Below are 20,993 nucleotides of genomic sequence, written 5' to 3' on the forward strand. Positions count from 1 at the left end.
CCATTTGGCCTGGGATTATTATGAGCTTTACTCAATATACCCAGATGATACTTTACTTTGTCTTTAGTACCTTTGTTTTTCTCTCAGGAAAATATTTTAACAGAAACAAGTGGATCAAAAATTATAATTTATCTTATATATTAAAATTGTCTTTAAGTCTTCTGCAGGTAAAAGAATTATGTTAGAAATTTCAAAAAAAATCTGGTTAGCTTTAGTTTCTAGATGTTATCACATTTTTAAAAGCTCTTGTCTTTCTTCATTCCTCTTCCATCCTCCCCTTCTCTCTCCCTCCTTTCCTTACTTCCTTCTGCCAATAAATGTTCATGGAACACATATTTTGTACCAATAACACAGTAGGTGGTGATATAGCTAGAACTAACTAGCACACTCACTGGTCTTATGAACTATTGTGATATGTTGACATATTTTTAAGTGTTGAGGTCTAATTTTGGAATGTTTTAAATTATCCCTTATAAACCCATTACACTGTTAAGCTAAAGCCAACTGTATGATAATAGATCAGATCATGTTGGAATCCTACTTCTTATTTGCACCTGATATTTCAGATCTACATCACTTAAAGGGAAAACCACACAGGCTTTTCCCTTCTGATATTTAAAGGTAGATATCTGAGTAATTATAATGACAGTAAGTCTGGATAAATAAGTTAAGAATGCCCAAAGGCATTCTTTCTATAAATCTTTCTCATTCTTTCTCAATCTTTCCTATAAAGAAATTCATGTGGGCCCTAAAGGCTTATGAGACTCAGGTTTACCACATAGAGTGGTCACAAAGGTGAGTGGGACGTGCCAAGCTATTCTCTCTACCTGCAGAAGGAGGCATATTTTCTTTCACACAAAAATTGTATCTAATGACTCAGCCTTGTTCCTAAGAGCCTGTATATTCCAAGAGGGGGAGTCCTTTTACTTATTTGCTCACTGGCTAATGGTGCCCATGATTGTATCACTGAAAGTTTATCTTCCTTCCTCCAAGCTGCAAATCATTCTTAAATGGCATCTTCTGGCTTTCTTTACGATAGTGGAAATGTAATGACTATTTGTTTCCCATCTCTCTGCAAAGCCTGGAAACCTGAATGAAGGCAGAAGTTCAAAATATTGTGGATTGTTTTGGCAGCCCAAGCAGCCAGCTGTCGACTGGAGTTCCACAGGACTAGCCAGGGATGTCAGTGGCTGACTCTGGCATCTGTGTTATGAGTGATATCTTGGGATAAAAATCCCACCCCCTCTAGTTTCTTGGCAGCTAAAGAATCTCAGACTGAGATGAAAACATGGCTCTCAATGCCTCAATGGGTTGCTGGAATATTTTGGACCTACTTGAGCCAGTATGAGATTTGTGCACATCTCTGATTTTCAATCCAGCTTTGAATTGATATTCAATACCCAAGAAGCAGAGACTCAAAATGAAAAACATTTTTAATTGGTTCACAAGTCCCAAGTTCCATTACCTCTGAAGAAAGAATATTTATAGAGGTTTTTCTGATCTTTCATCTGCCTACAATTGCTTTTCCTAATCAAAAGTAGCAAGGTAAGAGTCTTTCTCTTTTACTATTTGAAATATAGTACTAATCTTTGGAGGCAAGCAGAAGGAAATTATCCTTTTAACTAATAATGGCTGTTTAAATTTCAAAGACTATACAAAAAGACGTGTCCTTATTCTGTTTACAGCATTTTAATCCTTTTCTGTAGCAGCTTGGATATTGTATTACAGTTGTTTTTTGTTTGTTTGTTTGTTTGTTTTTTGAAAGCAGAGATGCAGACTCAGGATGCTCAGTTTAGAAGATGAGGAAAACAGTGACTGCTATTAGGACAGGTCTGGAAATGGGGCAGGAGATGAATAGGTGAATTAAGCCACCATATGCACAGTGAATTAAGTAAAGTCCTAGAACATTAGAAAATGCTTATCTGATTTAAATAGGAAATGCTTTGCCTACAAATACAAAGAAATGAAAATCGAAATTAAATCATACATTGCTGACTAGTTACAGACAGCCAAAATGTTTTACAACTTTGGCACAAAAATGTTATATCAGGAAAAGCATGAGTTTCATAATTACTTTTGAAAATTCCTTCTTACATCAAGGCCTTACAGAAAACCTCACACAGTCATTTTATATATGACATATACATATATGTGTAAGTATATATTTATGTATATGTATATGATTACCAGTTAAATACAAATATACTTCATTGCTAATGTATAAACTCCTCAAAAGAAATAGACAATATGTTTGGAAAAACCATGGTAAAAGGAAGAGTACCTTCTGCAATATTCTGCATTTATAGTTAAAATTGTATATCTTAACAAAAACATAGTTAAAAGGATGATTTTTTTGGCTTGGAAAACTATAAGATCTTTTCTTAAATGTCAATCTTATGAGGAAAACAACATTTAAAGCTTTAAAAATATTTGTTATTTCATTCTGTGGGAATAATTACATAGCTATATGGTGATGGCTTAAGAAATTACTTTTTGTCTATAAAGTCTGAGATTCTATTTTTATTCTCAGTTTGTTTGGTTTCAATTATTACATGATATAAATTTTGAAATAACAAGTTATTAAGCCCTTAGTATGCTAGGCATAATGCTAAGGAATTTATGATATTGTCTTATTTCACCCTACAACAATCCTGTCAGATACTATGGTTATCCTTAATTGATAGATGGTACAATAATCTTTAAAAAATTATGTAACAAGTTCAGAGCCATTCAGCTAATTTTTTCACATCTTATTAACTCCTAATCCCATGCTATTAAAAATTACTGTGCATATCTTCCTCATAATTTCCATTCATTCTCAAAATTTTCTGTTAAAAAAGTGAACAAATATCACTGAAGTTTTATTCACACAAAAGACAGCCAGATCCACTGCAAGACCTACTCTTAGGTAGGTCTCTGCGTGTAATTCTCTGTGAAAGAGAATTACAATAAGTTATCATGCCTTGTTCATTTATTTAGGAATAAGATATACAGGACTTACATAGGTTACTCCATAAATAGAGAATGAGAGAGAACATCCTAGTAATACATTTGTCTCATGATCCATACTGTTAACTGGGCAGCCACAGTGGCCAGAGGAAGGAAAGGAAGATAGAAATGGAGGGATCCATTCTGAGATCACATCCTTTCAACTGGTCAGTATAGTCAACTCAATTCTTCTCTCCTAGATCATCTCCACACAAAGGTGATCCAAGGCAAAACAAATTCACTCTGACCAGCTATTCTTTATTTACAATAGAATTGATAGAGGAAAAATTCATAACCCCAGTAAACATTGGCTTAAGTAGCAGCCAAAAAAAGGTTAAATAATCTAAAATACTAAACTAAAAATATCAAATAATAAAGTTTTATGTTTTACTTTTCTATGACACTTACCTCAAATAAATCTTTATATTTATATGAGACTTATAATCATATACTATTAATATTGAATATAATTTTAGAACTAGTGCTGAAACAGCCTTAGTCAGTCAAGTTGGATGCTCAGAAATTTATTAGCCATTCTTGAATAAAAATACTGTTCATATCGAGAGGTGAGCTAGAGGTGTTTACAGTTTGGAATAAAGCCCTAACCTTTGGAGGCAAACAGGAAGTTATTCTTTTCTTTAGCAATTTTATTTATATTCTACATTTACATGAGTCACTTTTTATACATTGTCACCTCTCCCAGATTAAAGATTATATTGTATTTGACAGTTTTCATTAATGTCCCTCAAATTTCATCAGGACAGCAGAATTCTAGTGAAGATATATATTCAATTGTCTTTGCTGAGAATCTAAGAAAATGCCATTTCATTTTTGGACATAAAATAGGGAAAAGTTACTTTCAGAGTCATAAAATTTCCTGACCTAGATATTAAACCTTCTCACGTACATAGGATAAGAAACAGTTTTTCTCTAGGGCTATTTATATTAGATGGTAAGATTTCATTAGAATAGGCAAGTTTTGACAATTTTTAAGACATACTCCAGAAAAGACTTCCTACTCTCTCTCTACAGAATAGAATTCCAGGAGTGTCTGGGTGGTGCAGTCAGTTGAGCATCCAACTCTTCGTTTTGGCTCAGGTGATGATCTGAGGGTCATGATCCCAGGGGTCCTGAGATCCAGCGCTGCATCAAGCCCCGCATTGGGCTCCCAGCTCAATGCAGAGTCTGCTTGAGATTCTCTCTCCCTCTATGCCTCCGTCTCACGCGCATACTCTCTCTCTCTAAATAAATCTTTAAAAAAATAGAATTCCAAAGAAATGTATACCATTTAATCAAATAATTAGGTTTGCGTGTCCATTTTAAAAATGGTTCACCCAGTTTTCCAATTGGATTATTATTGCCATCCTCACCACAATTGAATTTAAACACACAATTGAATTTAAACACACTGGAGTGGAATATTTAAAATTAGAGTTAAATGATTAGCAAAAATAAAAAAGTCATAGATGATTCAGTTATTTTTCGAATAATAGAAGAGTGACTTTCCTTATATTCACTATTGAATAAGAAGAAAATTCTGCAAAACTGCCACTAAAAATGAAGTACTTTAAATGCTGAGCTCTAATCACCCATTTCTCCAGTCTTAAAATATTGCAGAGATGACTTCCCAGATGCCAGTTGGCAGCCCAATTTAAAGAAGCAGCCGTCTAGAGATCTGAGCAAAAGAGCTTATATTCTCTCCACGCTGCATGTCATGAAGTCTGCTGCCATCTCATGAGCACTCACAAAGGACACAATGCAATGAAATAGTTAATTAGGAACCTACACAAAACTGCTTTGGCATTGTGGTGTTAACTTCCCTTTTAACCCTATTTGTTATAATTTTGTAATACGCTGTTTGTGCAGACTGCATCACAAATTCATCTGAGGATTTTCTGAATATATTCATATCCTTCAATTAGATGAACAATTGAAAAGTTATTCCTCTAAAGAATGGGTTTGATAAAAAATTTTACTTGTTGGTCTTTCATCAAAAACACCACTGCATTTTCAAAGCAATTGTTTGAAGCAATCAGTTAAATATCTGGGTTTTATAGGGGTTTCTAATTTTTTGGTTGCTCAAGGGAAGTCTGGCTACAGTATCCTACTGCTCTGAAATGAATAGAAGCAAGGGAATATAAAGGTAATTTAACTTTAAATAAACCTACTGTTCAGCAATGCTCAGCGGACATAAATGAATACATTTTTTAGAAGCTGTGAATACTTTATCACAGCTATTGTTCTTTTTAATGTATTTCAGAGGCATTGCAGGTACTATAATTCCAAATGATTTCCACTTCAAGTTCTCACCAGATATAGTTCGCACTTAAAACTGAAAACTCAAGAAAAGGTCAAGATGAGCACAATGAGCTCTACACTAAAACACAGCACAGTAAAGGCCGGCCGGAGGTGCGATGCGAGTTGAAAAGCATGCAAACTGTGCATACGTGCTAAAAGGATCTAGGATTAACTAGCTGACCAAAAAAGTTTAAGTATTCAGAGCTAATTATCAGGTTGATTTGAGAACTCTGTCTCTTCTTTCTGGCTCTCTGGATGCCCAACTCTCAGACCTCTAATTCCACATCAGCTTATCCAACAAAGGAAATCAAGGGGAGATTTCTCAACATTGCTGCAGCTGTATCTGATAGCACATCCATACTTTCAGCTTGGTGCTAAGTGTCAAAATTCTGTTTTTGAAGCATCTTAGGATTCAAGCCAAAATTACTCGGGAAGCACCATTTGTTCATGCTGAGGAACAGTACAGCATTGTGGTTAGGGATGAGAGAACTTCCTTGTTTTGAATCCTCACTCCACCGCCTAATCATTATACGACTTTAAGTAAGATGCTTAACTTTAACTCTCTATGCTTCAGGTCATCATCATAAAAATGGGGGCAATAATAAAACCTCCTACTTAAGGCCTATAAGAGGATTAAATAAGAATTCCATATAGGTAGTACTGAATACTCAATTAGGTCATGGCAGAGAGAAAAGCCCTTAAAACCAGTTACTTTTATAGATAACCTTGTTTGGTTACTATATAAGAGTGCTGTGCTGGAAGCTGGGGATAAAGTAATGTATGATACAGACCTACAATCAAACATAGCCCAGTTGAGGAAACAGAAACAAATAATTAAAATCAAATAGAATATCTGTGATAAAAATAAGCTGAGTTTTACAAAGGTCTTTTATATTATCAGGGGGTGAAAGGAAAGAATTCTAGGAGGAGATGCTCTCTGGGCTTATTTTTAAAACATAATTTCTGAAAAGTTTCAAGTTATTTTTATCTAGTTGGATTTTTTTTAATAATTTTTTATTGTTATGTTAATCACCATACATTACATCATTAGTTTTTGATGTAGTGTTCCATGATTCATTGTTTGTGCATAACACCCAGTGCTCCACGCAGAATGTGCCCTCTTTAATACCCATCACCAAGCTAACCCATCCCCCCACCCCCTCCCCTCTAGAACCCTCAGTTTGTTTTTCAGAGTCCATCGTCTCTAATGGTCCATCTCCCCCTCCGACTTACTCCCCTTCATTCTTCCCCTCCTGCTATCTTCTTCTTTTTTTTTTCTTAATATATATTGCATTATTTGTTTCAGAAGTACAGATCCGTGATTCATCAGTCTTGTACAATTCACAGTGCTCACCATCGCACATACCCTCCCCAGTGTCTATCACCCAGCCACCCAATCCCTCCCACCCCCCACCACTCCAGGAACCCTCAGTTTGTTTCCTGAGATTAAGAATTCCTCATATCAGTGAGGTCATATGATACATGTCTTTCTCTGATTGACTTATTTCACTCAGCATAACACCCTCCAGTTCTATCCATGTCGTTGCAAATGGCAAGATCTCATTCCTTTTGATGGCTGCATAATATTCCATTGTATCTATATATACCACATCTTCTTTATCCATTCATCTGTTGATGGACAGCTTGGCTCTTTCCACAGTTTGGCTATTGTGGACATTGATGCTATAAACATTGGGGTGTACGTACCCCTTCGGATCCCTACATTTGTATCTTTGTGGTAAATACCCAGTAGTGCAATTGCTGGATCGTATGGTAGCTCTATTTTCAACTGTTTGAGGAACCTCCATACTGTTTTCCAGAGTGGTTACACCAGCTTGCATTCCCACCAACAGTGTAGGAGGGTTCCCCTTTCTCCGCATCCCCGCCAACATCTGTCGTTTCCTGACATGTTGATTTTAGCCATTCTGACGGGTGTGAGATGGTATCTCATTGAGGTTTTGATTTGGATTTCCCTGATGCCAAGCGATGTTGAGCACTTTTTCATGTGTCTGTTGGCCATTTGGATGGCTTCTTTGGAAAAATGTCTGTTCATGTCTTCTGCCCATTTCTTGATTGGATTATTTGTTCTTTGGGTGTTGAGTTTAATAAGTTCTTTCTAGATTTTGGATACTAGCCCTTTATCTGATATGTCATTTGCAAATATTTTCTCCCATTCTGTCGGTTGTCTTTTGGTTTTGTGGACTGTTTCTTTTGCTGTGCAAAAGCTTTTTATCTTGATGAAATCCCAATAGTTCATTTTTGCCCTGGCTTCCCGTGCCTTTGGCGATGTTTCTAGGAAGAAGTTGCTGTGGCTGAGGTCGAAGAGGTTGCTGCCTGTGTTCTCCTTTAGGATTTTGATGGACTCCCGTCTCACTATCTAGCTGGATCTTGTATTGCTACTGAAAGACCCAATCCTATTTTCCAAACTCTTTTTTGTCCTCTAATTTTTCCCTCATCTAAATTAGCAAATAGCTGAAAGGATATATGACAGAGATACAAAGAATAAAGATAGTAGACAGAAAATTGGTCTAGGATAATAACTTGCATCCCCCCTTGATATAATCTCCATGATGTCTTGGTGATGGCTTTCCTAGGCTTAAAATAATTAAATATAGTAAGTTATAGAATCCTATAAGAAGTGACCTAATACAACTTTTTAATAAAGCTAAAGGGGGAAAAATTCCTTTGGAAAAGACCTGAAATTTCTATTATATGCCAAAAACTCTGAAGGACACAGAGGCTTTGAAGCAGACCCAGGAAAAATAGTCATCTTAAGTACAGGAGAAAAAAAAGTGGAAAACACAGACTTCCTGATTCCAAGGGTCCCAAGAAGTCCAACCCTTTCAGTGTGCTTACTTGAAGTTCTTAAAGTCCCTAAGCCAAAGAATTGCCAATCACAATAACTAAGGAAGTGATCTTAATTGTCATGTTTTGTGTTAAGATTAGCATGGACAAATTAACTACATCAGGAAAGGACAGTAGAGGACAAATGAAAATTACATAAAACTTGCCCACCATACTGGAATAAGTACTCTCCCTTTAAAATTTCTTAAGGTTAATGCTTAGGAAGGGATTGATTAAACCACTGGAGTAAAAGTAGTATAGATGGTAACTATGTCTTGCTTTACTTGGCCTTCTGGTTCAGCACAAAACTCAGTCTTTGAACAGAAAGTTTGACCTGCTGTGTCAATTCATTTACATGATCTCTTGGATAGAGATTTGCCACAGCTCAGTCAATACCTGAAAATGATAACACTACAATTTTTAAGGCGAAATCTATTCGAAATCTATTCGCTATATAGAACATCCATAAAGCCTGGGTTGACATTCATTTTCATTTTACAAACAGCTCTTCTGAAATATATTTAAATAGCATTCTGCTTCAAGACAGTGACTGAGCAACTCCTGAGATTCTATGAATTATTATTCCTTGCTAGTCAAGTACATAAAGTGGTAAGGGAAGGCAAGATAAATATCAAGAGGGATTTCATAAGACTTCAAAATCCATATGGGAAAGAGGTTAGAGAAATAGGTGTGTATGTATGTATATATATATATATATACACAAAAGACCTAAAAGAAAGAACTTTGAGGAAAGCTTTTTGAGCATAAATTTTACTATTATTAAGGGTAAAAGAAGAATCATCAACATCCAGCATATTAGTTCAGTCTTTCTGCTGAAGGACTAAAACAAAATCCCACTACAGCACATATGCCCTGAAGAAACAGCTTGAATTAACTTTACTTATGTTCTCAAAAACCTTAAAAAATATGTATATTTTAGAGTGAAAACCAAAATATACCATGTTTCTTGAATAGGGGTTGGAGAAGGATGGACACTTTGGCACATGTAGAGTGAAGATTAAGATGAAATAGCCACATTTACAGCCACATTACAGTGATGGGCACTGGCTTTGGGGTAAAAAGTATACAGTTGGCAGATGGCTAATGGTGAGAATAAGCTATTTCTGCACTTGGTAAAGTAAAAAGGAGGGGGCGCTAAGGTTTGAAAAGTGATAAGTGTAGAGCACAATAGAAAAGCAACAATCAGGAGTAATTCCTCTTCTAATTTTAAATGTCAAGGACCATGTTTAAGAAAGAAATGTGTTGCCTGAGGAGGTCCGGGCCTCAAGATGACTCTCGAGATGAATTCACCACTGTGTAGGCCTTCAGGATCTGAAAGCAGATTTTCTCAGCACTAAAAGAGGAGTCTGTGCACAAGTTAATAAGTTACAGAAACTGATGTCTGAAAATCAGAATGCCTGAGCAAAGAACAGAAATGAGAAATTCACAAGGAGGTGGTAAAAATGGCAAACCAAGAGATACCATTGTTAATTTTCTCATTTAAAAAAAATAATTAAGGATAAAACCAAATTGTCAAGTATGTCAGGAAATGAGCATTACCACCTACTGCTTTTGGAAACATGAAGTGAAACAAATATTCAAAAGGACTATTTAACAAAATGCACCAAAATCCTTATATATTTCTTGGCCTAAATCTAAGAAATTACAGTTAAAAATAACTGCAAAGTACATAGAGCTATATATATAAAGTGTTCTTCAAAACATTGTTGGAAAAAGAAAAAGAAATGGAAACAACCCAAACTTGAAAACACTGGTTTAAGAACAATCTCAGGGAGGTAGAACTGGAAGAACTATAATGTTTTCATAAGAAGCTCAATTTCTTTTAACTACTCTTTTTGGAAAGAAACTTACTTTGTGAACAAAAGGCAGATGGTCTGCCATGGAAACAGAGAAGGGAGATCTATTACCCAAGGATCTTGGCTAAAGAAGGCAAAGTTGAACATTATGGCTGTGTCTAAATATCTGCTGAGGGAAGACAGTCTCAGAAAAGCTTATCTCAAAGACACTAAATTTAATCTTACACTTTTTCTTCTGATTGCATGTCTACCAAATTCCTGATAATATACTTGCATTGTTTTTTCAGTAGAGATTATATGATTTCCCCTCTCCTGAGAATTATGATCTACTTGCTATTTGGATTTATCCTTAAATTTAATTAAATGACATTCCTTTTTTTAGCCATCTTTGCTTTGACTTTAAATATTTAAATAAACTTTTAATTTTATTTTATTATGTTATGTTAATCACCATACAAGAGATCATTAGTTTTTGATGTAGTGATCCACAATTCATTGTTTTCTTATAATATCCAGTGCTCCATGCAGCGCGTGCCCTCATTAATATCCATCAACGGGCCAACCCATCCCCCCACCCCCCTCCCCTCTAGAACCCTCAGTTTGTTTCTCAGAGTCCATAGTCTCTCATGGTTCATCTCTCCCTCCTATTTCCCCCCCTTCATTTTTCCCTTCCTTCTCCTAATGTCCTCCATGCTATTCCTTATGTTCCACAAATAAGTGAACCCATATGATAATTGACATTGCTGGACTTATTTCACTTAGCATAATCTCCACCAGTCCCAACCATGTTGATGTAAAAGTTGGGAATTCATCCTTTCTGACGGCTGAGTAATATTCCATTGTATACATGGACCACATCTTCTTTATCCATTCATCTGTTGAAGGACATCTTGGCTCTTTCCACAGTTTGGCTATTGCAGACATTGCTGCTATGAACATTGGGGTGCATATGGCCCTTCTTTTCACTACATCTGTGTCTTTGGGGTAAATACCCAAGAGTGCAATTGCTGGGTCATAGGGTAGCTCTATTTTTAATTTTCTGAGGCACCTCCACACTGTTTTCCAAAGTGCTGTACCAACTTGCATTCCCACCGACAGTTTCAGGGTGTTCCCCTTTCTCCACAACCTCTCCAACAGTTGCTGTTTCTTGCCCTGTCCATTTTTGCCATTCTAACTGGTGTAAGGTGGTATCTCAATGTGGTTTTGATCTGAATTTCCCTGATGGCTAATGAGGATGAACATTTTTTCATGTGTCTGTTAGTCATTTGTATGTCTTCTTTGGAGAAATGTCTATTCAATCTCTTCTGTCCATTTTTTGACTTGATTATTTGTTTTCTGGGTGTTGAGTTTGAGAAGTTCTTTATAGATCTTGGATACCAGCCCTTTATCTGTAGTGTCATTTGCAAATATCTTTTCCCATTCTGTGGGTTGCCTCTTTGTTTTGTTGACTGTTCCCCTTACTGTGCAGAAGATTTTTATCTTGATGAAGTCCCAAAAGTTCATTTTTGCTTTTGTTTCACTAGTCTTGTATCTGGAGATGTATCTTGAAAGAAGTGCTGCAGCCGAAGTCAAAGAGGTTACTGCCTATGTTCTCCTCTAGGATTTTGATGGATTCCTGTCTCAAATTGATGTCTTTCATCCATTTTGAGTCTATTTTTGTGTGTGGTATAAGGAAATGGTTCAGTTTCATTCTTCTGTATATAGCCGTGTCCAATTTTCCCAACAACATTTGTTGAAGAGACTGTCTTTTTTCCATTGGACATTTTTTCCTGCTTTGTCCACAATTAGTTGACCACAGAGTTGAGGGTCCATATGTGGGCTCTCTATTCTGTTCCACTGGTCTATGTGTCTATTTTTGTGCCAGTACCATGCTGTCTTGGTGATCACAGCTTTGTAATATAGTTTGAAATCGGGCAACGTGATGCCCCCAGCTTTGTTTTTCTTTTTCAACATTTCCTTGGCGAATTGGGTTTTTTTCTGATTCTGTACAGATTTTAGGATTGTTTGTTCCAGCACTTTGAAAAATGTCATTGGAATTTTGATCAGGATGGCATTGAAGGTATAGATCACTCTGGGTAGCATACACATTTTAAAAATGTTTATTCTTCTGATCCATGAGCATGGAATGTTTTTCCATCTTTTTGTGTCTTCTTCAATTTCTTTCATGAGTGTTTTGTGGTTCCTAGAGTATAGATCCTTTACCTCTTTGGTTAGGTTTATTCTGAGTTATCTTATGGTTTTTGATGCTATTGTAAATGGAATTCTTTCTCTAAATTCTCTTTCTACAGTTGCATTGTTAGTGTATAAGAAAGCAACTGATTTCTGTGCATTGATTTTGTATCCTTTCACATTACTGAATTGCTGTATGAGTTCTAGTAATTTGGGGGTGGAGTCTTTTGGGTTTTCCACATAAAGTAGCATGTCATCTGTGAAAAGATAGAGTTTGACTTCCTCTTTGCCAATTTGAGTACCTTTTTTTTTGTTGTCTGATTGCTGTTGCTAGAACTTCTAGTACTATGTTGAATGACAGTGGCGAGAGTGGGCATCCTTGACGTGTTCCTGATCTTAAGGGAAAGGCTCTCAGCTTTTCCCTATTGAAGATGATATTCGCCGTGGGTTTTTCAGAGATGGATTTTATGAACTTGAGGAATTTTCCCTCTGTCCCTATACTCTGAAGAGTTTTAATCAGGAAAGGATGCTGTATTTTGTCAAATGCTTTTCCTGCATCAACTGAGAAGACAATATGGTTCTTCTTTCTCCTCTTATTAATGTGTTCTATCACATTGATTGATTTGCGAATGTTGAACCACCCTTGCATCTGGGGTATAAATCCCACTTGGTCATTGTGGATGATCCTTTTATTGTATTGTTGGATCCTATTAGCTAGGATTTTGTTGAGGATTTTGGAATCCATATTCATCAGGGATATCGGTCTGAAATCCTCCTTTATGATGGGGTCTTTGCCTGGTTTGGGGATTAAGGTAACGTTGGCCTCATAGAATGAGTCTGGAAGCTTTCCTTCTGTTTCTATTTATTGAAACAGCTTCAGAAAAATAGGTATTATTTCTTCTTTGAATGTTTGGTAAAATTCCCCCAAGGAATCCATCAGGCCCTGGATTCTTGTTTTTTGGGAGGTTTTTGATCACTGTTTCAATCTTGTTACTGGTTATTGGCCTGTTCAGGTTGTCAATTTTTTCCTATTTCAGTCGGGAGTTTATAGATTTTGAGGAAGGCATCCATTTCATCCAGGTTGCTCAGCTTATTGGCATATAGTTGTTGATAATAATTTCTAATAATTGTTTCTATTTCCTTGGTGTTAGTCATGATCTCTCCCCTTTCATTCATAATTTTATTAATTTGGGTCCTTTCTCTTTTCTTTTGGATAAGTCTGGCCAGTGGTTTGTCAATCTTATTAATTCTTTCAAAGAACCAGCTTCTAGTTTTGTTAATCTGATCTACTGTGTTTCTGGTTTCTAAGTCATTGATCTCTGCTCTAATCTTAATTATTTTTCTTCTAATGCATGGCTTAGGCATCATTGTTGCTTTTTCTCTAGTTCTTTAAGGTGTAGAGTTAGTTGGTGAATTCAGGATTTTTCCTTTTTTTTTTTTTTTTTTTTTTGAGTGAGGCTTGGATGGGTATGTATTTCCCCCTTAGGACCGCCTTTGCCGTAACCCATAGGATTTGGACCAATGTGCTCTCATTCTCATTGGTTTCTATGAATTGTTTAAGTTCTTCTTTGATTTCCTGGTTGACCCAAACATTCTTGAGCAGAGTGGCCTTTAGCTTCCAAGTGTTTGAATTTCTTCCAAACTTTTTCTTGTGATTGAATTCCAGTTTTAAAGCATTATGGTCTGAGAATATGCAGGGAATAATCTCAATCTTTTGGTATTGGTTAAACCTGATTTGTGAGCCAGTAGGTGGTCTATTCTGGAGAAAGTTCCATGTGCACTTGAGAAGAATGAGTACTCTGTTGTTTTAGGGTGGAATGTTCTGTATATATTTATGAGGTCCATCTGGTCCAGTAAGTCATTCAAAGCTCTTGTTTCTTTGTTGATTTTCTGCTTAGATGATCTGTCTATTACTGAGAGTGGAGTATTGAGGTCTCCTACAATTAATGTATTGTTATCAATATGACTCTTTATTTTGGTTAACAGTTGGCTTAATGGCTGCTCCCATGTTGGGGCATAGATATTTACAATTGTTAGATCTTCTTGTTGGATGGACCCTTTAAGAATGATATGTCCTTCTGTGTCTCTAACTACAGTCTTTAGTTTAAAATCTAATTTGCCTGATATAAGAATTGCTAGCCCAGCTTTCTTTTGAGGTCCATTGGCATAGAAGATGGATCTCTACCCCTTCACTTTCAGTCTGGATGTATCTTTAGGTTCAAAATGAGTCTTTTGTAGACAGCATATGGATGGGTCCTGTTTTTTATCCAATCTGCAACCCTGTGCCATTTTATGGGAGCATTTAGGCCATTCACGTTGAGAGTGATTATTGAAAGAAATGAATTTATTGCCATCATGTTGCCTGTGAAGACCTTGTTTTTATAGATTGTCCTTGTAAATTTCTTTTCCATACCACTCTTGGGGGTCTCTCTCCTTTTATAGAACACCCCTTAATATTTCTTGCAGGGCTGGCTTAGTGGTCACATATTCTTTCAGTTTCTGCTGGTCTTGGAAGTTCTGCATCTCTCCATCCATTCTAAATGAGAGCCTTGCCAGATAAAGTATTCTTGGCTGTATGTTCTTCTCATTTAGTACCCTGAATATGTCTTGCCAGGCCTTTCTTGCTTGCCAGGTCTCTGTGGATAGGTCTGATGTTATTCTGATGTTCCTCCCTCTATACGTAAGGAATCTCTTCCCCGTAACTGCCCTTAAGATGGTTTCCTTGGTTATAAGATTTGCGAGTTTTATTATTACATGCCGGGGTGTTGGCATGTACACTTGTACACTGTACACTCTCTGGCAATGTACACTCTCTGCCTCTAGGACACAAATGTTTGCTTCATTCCCCGGATTAGGGAAATTCTCAGCTACGATTTGCTCAAATATATCTTCTAGTCCTCTGTCTCTCTCCACCCTCTCCGGGATTCCAATAATTCTGACATTGGCACGCTTCATGGTTTCACTTATTTCTCTGATTCTGTTTTCATGGATTCTGAATTGTTGTCAACGTCTAGTGCGTTGGGGTCCCTGGGTAAGGGTCGCGAAAGAACCGGGACACAGGGGATGCAGAGCAAAGGCAGCACTTGCAACTGCATGCTGTCGTTTATTTTCCACACAGCTATATACTTGCAGCAATCAGGTAAGCATAACAATATGTACTTTCACACATAATGGGATTAAACTAACATCCTTGAAGAAAGATACACAAAATTTATCAAGAACAGTATGTATTCTGTTTATGTTTGCAGAGTTAAAGAATTCTCCCAGCCACCCTTCTTCAAGGAACAGTATGTTCTTGTCCTAAGGAGGAATGCCTCTAATCTAGGCAAGAGCCACTTCTTGCAGATCCAGGCATTCAGAACTTGCAACATGAGATAAGGGGAAGAGAACATTTTCTCCTCCTTGCTCAGGTTTGCCTGGCTTTCCTAACTCTCACTGCAGTCCTTGAATGACCCTGGCTCGCAAGTGGCCTGCAAGCCTATGCCATCTCAAATTGTTTATCCCCGGCTTCCTCTTTTCCCTTTTTGTCTATTAACTGGTCTTCTAGGTCACTAATTCATTCTTCTGCCTCGCTTATCCTAGCTGTTAGATTATCTAGATTAGCTTGGAGCTCATTGACAGCATTTTTAAAATTTTGCCATTTCAGCTTTCATTTCTGCCCTTAGAGATTCTGTGTTGCCATTAACTGATTTCTCCATTCTAGCTATTGTCTTCACAACTGCTACCCTGAATTCCATCTCCAATGTCTTGGTTATATCTGAATCCATTTGTAAATCTGTGGTATAAATCATAATCTCTGAGTCTTTCCTAATTTTGGGGGTTCCTCCTCCTAGTCATTTTGTTGATGGGTGGTTGAGGGAATGTATAGAGTCCAAATTATTGACCACAACCCAAGAAAGATGCACTTGTTTTCTAGGGACCTTAGGGTTGCTGGCCTCTTGTTTTCCCAGCCTGTCTTCTGGGGGAGGCGCCTGCCATACTGTTACTCAGGCAACCCTGTTTGGACAGAGTTGCCCTGCCCCCTGTGGCAGCTGATGGGTTCAGTGAAAACTGGCTTTTTGGGGCTTTTGTTCTCTGGCAGCTTTCTGCATCTCTTCCAAGAGTCAGAGCAGAAGAGATCATTTCCAACCCTCTGCCTCAGAGCAGAGAGATCACAGTCTGTTCTTCAGTGAGCTCTTCAGGCCACACTCTCCTTGTTTCTGTCTGTGCTGCTATAAACTGCAGCGTCCTGGGTTGTGTGCCCCTCAGCAGCGCTCCCAGTCCTTGCCTCCAGGTTGGGGTTCATCTCTGCCCTTGGTGTTTCTAAAACTGCCAGCTGCCCCCAGTTCACATGTGCGGCCCCACCACTCCAGGTTTCAGTCCAGGGGGCTGCCCTAAAGTCTTTTCCCTGCCTCTACCAGTCTGTGAGTCTGTGCCCCAGTCCCAGCGTGGGAGGCTATCACACACAGGCAGTGTAGGATCCTGAGGGCTGTCTCCCACCCCCTTCTGTTTATCCTCCAATATCTGCCCATGGAATCATGGCTCCCCGCTTCATACCTTGAAACAAACTGCCTGTGATATTCTGTTTGTAGAGATCCAGATCCATCTTCTTATATCTCTGGATGATTTCGTGGGTGTTCAGAGTGGTCTGGTAGATATCGAGCTCAATTCCACAGACCAGTTGGAATAGGGTCCCCTACTACTCTGCCATCTTTTCCCCCCTCATTTTTAATTTTAGAATAATTTTAGATTAACAGAAAAGTTTCTTAGTATAGAGTTCTCACATATCCCTCATTGAGTTCCCCTATTAATATCTTACACTATTTTAGTACATGTGTCACAACTAAGGAATCAATACTGATATATTACTGTTAACTAATCTACATACTTATTCATACTCTATTTCATTAAATTTATTAAAAAGGAAATGATGTGTTTAGTCTTTTCATGTTATTGCTTTGGTCAAGATGCCTAGGCATAAAGTTTTAAAAGTTACTCAATCTTCCTGTTCCAAACAAAACAAAAACAAAAACAAAAACAAAAACAAAAACAAAAACCTCAAAACCTTTTCTGTATTCCTTAAAAATGTACATAAATTGATGTACAAAAGAACTCCATGTCATGATATGTTAAAACTAATCCAAATCTCTGCAATGAGGGATAATTCTGCTCTGTGAATCAAGAATTGATTTAAATAATTTGAATAAAATAAAATAAGATATTTATTTTAAGAAACTGGTTCACACAGGCTTGACAAATCTAACATCCATAGGTTGGGCTGGCAGGACTCAGAGAGGCATTGACTAGTCTTGAGGCAGAATTTCTTTTTCTCTGGGGAACTGAGTTTTTGTTCCTAAGGCCTTCAACTGACTGGATTAGATCTATGCACATTAATCAGGGCAATCTCTTCTACTTAAAGTCAACTGATTAGATGTTAACTGGCACCTACAAAATACCTTCACAGCAACGCCTAGATTAGTGTCTGATTAAATCATTGGATACTAGGGCCTAGCCAAGTTAACACATAAAACTATCATGGCAGGGCACATAACCTCTGACCACATCCTACTGGGCAGAGCCCACTCAAAGAAGGAGGGGGGGGAGAGAGAGAGAGAGGAAGGAAGGAAGGGAGAAAAAGAAAAAGAGAGAAAGAATCATTAAGGTTCTCAGTATTTTAATTTTCAAAAGAATGGTCATTATCCGTTAAAGCGGCTTTACTTTTGTCATGCTAAACTTTATATAGGAATTATTAAATTTAATTACACTGAATAAATGTTTATATAATAAGCACCCTTTTTAACAACATTCTTTGTTACTAAAGATTTTATATTTTATAATCTATACAGATTATATCTGTACAGACTAGGGATTAGTGGTCCTTGAACAATAGTCCTTTGTTGGTGCAAATCCACTATAAAATACTTCACCACAAGTCCCTGTAACACAGCAAAATTAATATAAAAGAATGAAAGATACTAAGTGCATACTAGGACATATATACCTTGGTTTATATAACACCTACTTCAGTGCCTTTAGAGTACTAGGCCTATGTGTCATTAAATGCCTTATATACTGGGGGACTTGACACCTAAATTTTAAAAAGAAAACAAAGCAGAAAGAGCACATCTCCTGATCTCTACAGAGGAATAAGTCAGAACAAAGTCTTATATTTATTTCCCTTATGCTGGCATTCTCACATCTCTGATAGTTATGAGAATTAAAATTAGTTAATATTTAAAAACATTTTTAAATATTAATATTACTGTATATAATTAGGTACACATTAGTTAAGACATTTTCATAAATTTATACAATAGAAATTATGTCATCCACAAATCCTATCAATAAACTAATTAAAAGAGTAAGATAAATGTCCCTGGGCCAGTATTGAGCATTCAAGCTTTTTCATAATGCAAATGATATAACTTTATTAGTTTCTCCTTTCTGTCCAAATTCTCCTTGCAAATTCTGTGTACCTCCTAATAGTTACACAAGACTTTCAGGAATTTCAAAGAAATTATTTCCTGATATGGCAGATGCATTTATAATAGGAAGAACTAGAAATGCAAAAGTGCAAACGATGATTTTTCATTAGCTGGAAAGCTACCTTTAAGCACTTAAATATAACACAAACTTATTACCAAAGCAATTACAGTGCACATAGCTACTCAAATCTGAACATAGACCAGTTCTAAATGGCTTTATAATCAATAACATGTATCACTGGTCATAATTATGGAACATCAGAGGTAATCTAGGGTTGTATATAATTATGGTACATCCATGGCACTTTACAACAAAGCCAATAATAACATTTTATTTTTAAAGTTCTTATTTAAATTTTAGTTAGTTAACATACAGTGTAATATTAGTTTCAGGAGTAGAATTTAGTGATTCATCACTTACATATAACACCCAGTACTCACCACAAGTGCCCTCCTTAATACTGATCATTCATTTAGCCCATCCCCCCACCCACCACCCCTCTAGCAACCCTCAGTTTGTTCTCTGTAGTTAAGAGTCTTATGGTTTGTCTCCCTTTTTCCCCCTCCCCTATGTTCATCTGTTTTATTTCTTAAATTCCACATATGAGTGAAATCATATTTGTCTTTCTCTGACTGACTTATTTCATGTAGCATTATATACTCTAGCTCTATCCATGTCACTGTGAATGGCAAGATTTCATTCTTTTTGATGACTGAGTAATATTCCAGTGTGTGTGTGTGTGTGTGTGTGTGAGTGATCTAACACCTCTTCTTTATCCATTCCTCAGTTGATAGACACTTAGGTTCTTTCCATAGTTTGGTTATTGTTGATAATGCTGCTGTAAACATTGGGGTGCATGTGCCCTTCCAAATCAGTATTTTTGTATCCTTTGCATAAATAGTTAGTAGTGCAATTGCTGAGCTGTAAGGTAGTTCTATTTTTAATTTTTGAGGAAACACCATATTGTTTTCCAGAGTGGCTGCACCAGTGTGCCTTCCCCCCAACAGTGTAAGAGGGTTCCCCTTTCTCTGCAATCTCGCCAACATCTGTGGTTTCCTGTGTTGTTAATTTTAGTCATTCTGACAGGTATGAGGTGGTATCTCATTGTAGTTTTGATTTGTATTTCCCTGATGATGAGTGATGTTGAGCATCTTTTCATGTCTTAGTTATTTGAATGTCTGCTTTGGAAAAACGTCTCTTCATGTCTTGTGCCCATTTCTCAACTGGATTATTGGTTTTTGGGTGTGGAGTTTGATAAGATCTTTATAGATTTTAGGTACGAACCCTTTATCAGATATGTTGTTTGCAAATATCTTCTCCCATTCTGTTGTTTGCCTTTTAAAAGTTTTGTTTATTATTTCCTTCCCTGTGCAGAAAATTTTTATCTTAATGAAGTCCCAACAGTTCATTTTTGCTTGTTTCCCTTGCCTCCAGAGGTGTGTAAAAGTGTTTCTGAAAAATTTACAATTTTAAAAATAATTCATTTATCAGACTAGCTTATTAAACAACTAGTAACACTATCCTGTATAGTCAAAATCAGCAGCAAAATAAATATCTACAGACATTCTGTTGCAGGGTTGAAATTCAAATAGTTGAACAGATTAGACCATATTCTGATCTTGAATGTAGATCTAGCAAATAAGGAAAGGAAGTATTAAGTAACGAAGTATATACTTCCATGATATTGCTAAGTTACTCTGGCACTGAGTGGCTCAAATATTCAAAGAAAAATCATTGCCAAACTCTTATTCTTAGATTTTCCTCAGTTAGAAATCTCCATACTGTTTTCATAGACTCCTTGGGTGAACCACACAAAGATAATACACTTGTCAAAGAACTGACATATTAAAACAGTGGGGAAAAACAGAGACAAGACTTTTTTAATATAAAACCCAAACCAGGTTTTCCCTATGTGGGGGAGAATTGTTTGAATTCTTGCAGAAGCTTCGTGAATTGCAGAGGTTCTTGATATATATTAGAGTCACTTAGGGAGCTTTAAAAACACTGTAAATTAATCATTCTGGGGTTACATCAGTGCTTGATATTCATATTTTTAGAGCTCTCCTGATTATTCTAATGAGAAGCCATGATTGAAATGTTCTGAGGCAGTAGAAAAAGATAATGAACCTCCAGTTGAACCCTGCATCCTGAATATATGCGTTTGCCCACATTCATTGCTCCTTAGTCCCAATGACTGAACAGAGGACTCCATCCTGCTCCAGACAAGGGCTTCACTCCTTGCATACACACTATCTAAGCTTTTGTTCTTCCTCTTAATTGTACTATGTGAAAACCCTTTATTTTATTTGTTTCACTACTCAGAGTTCTCATGAATGAGCTGGGGGAGTAGTCCTGCAATTCTCAGGGCCTGAATGTTTGTCCCTCATTTATTATTGTTATTTGAAAATGGAC

At 36.8% G+C, this 20,993-nt stretch overlaps 1 pseudogene; it reads left to right on the plus strand.

The window, feature by feature from the left end:
• The first annotated feature begins 1,342 nt into the window (after positions 1-1,342).
• The window catches only part of LOC113909850, a 59,840-nt pseudogene continuing 40,189 nt past the window's right edge, over positions 1,343-20,993 (plus strand).

The sequence above is a fragment of the Zalophus californianus genome, chromosome 6 (assembly GCF_009762305.2).
Source record: "Zalophus californianus isolate mZalCal1 chromosome 6, mZalCal1.pri.v2, whole genome shotgun sequence".
Classification (NCBI taxonomy): domain Eukaryota; kingdom Metazoa; phylum Chordata; class Mammalia; order Carnivora; family Otariidae; genus Zalophus; species Zalophus californianus.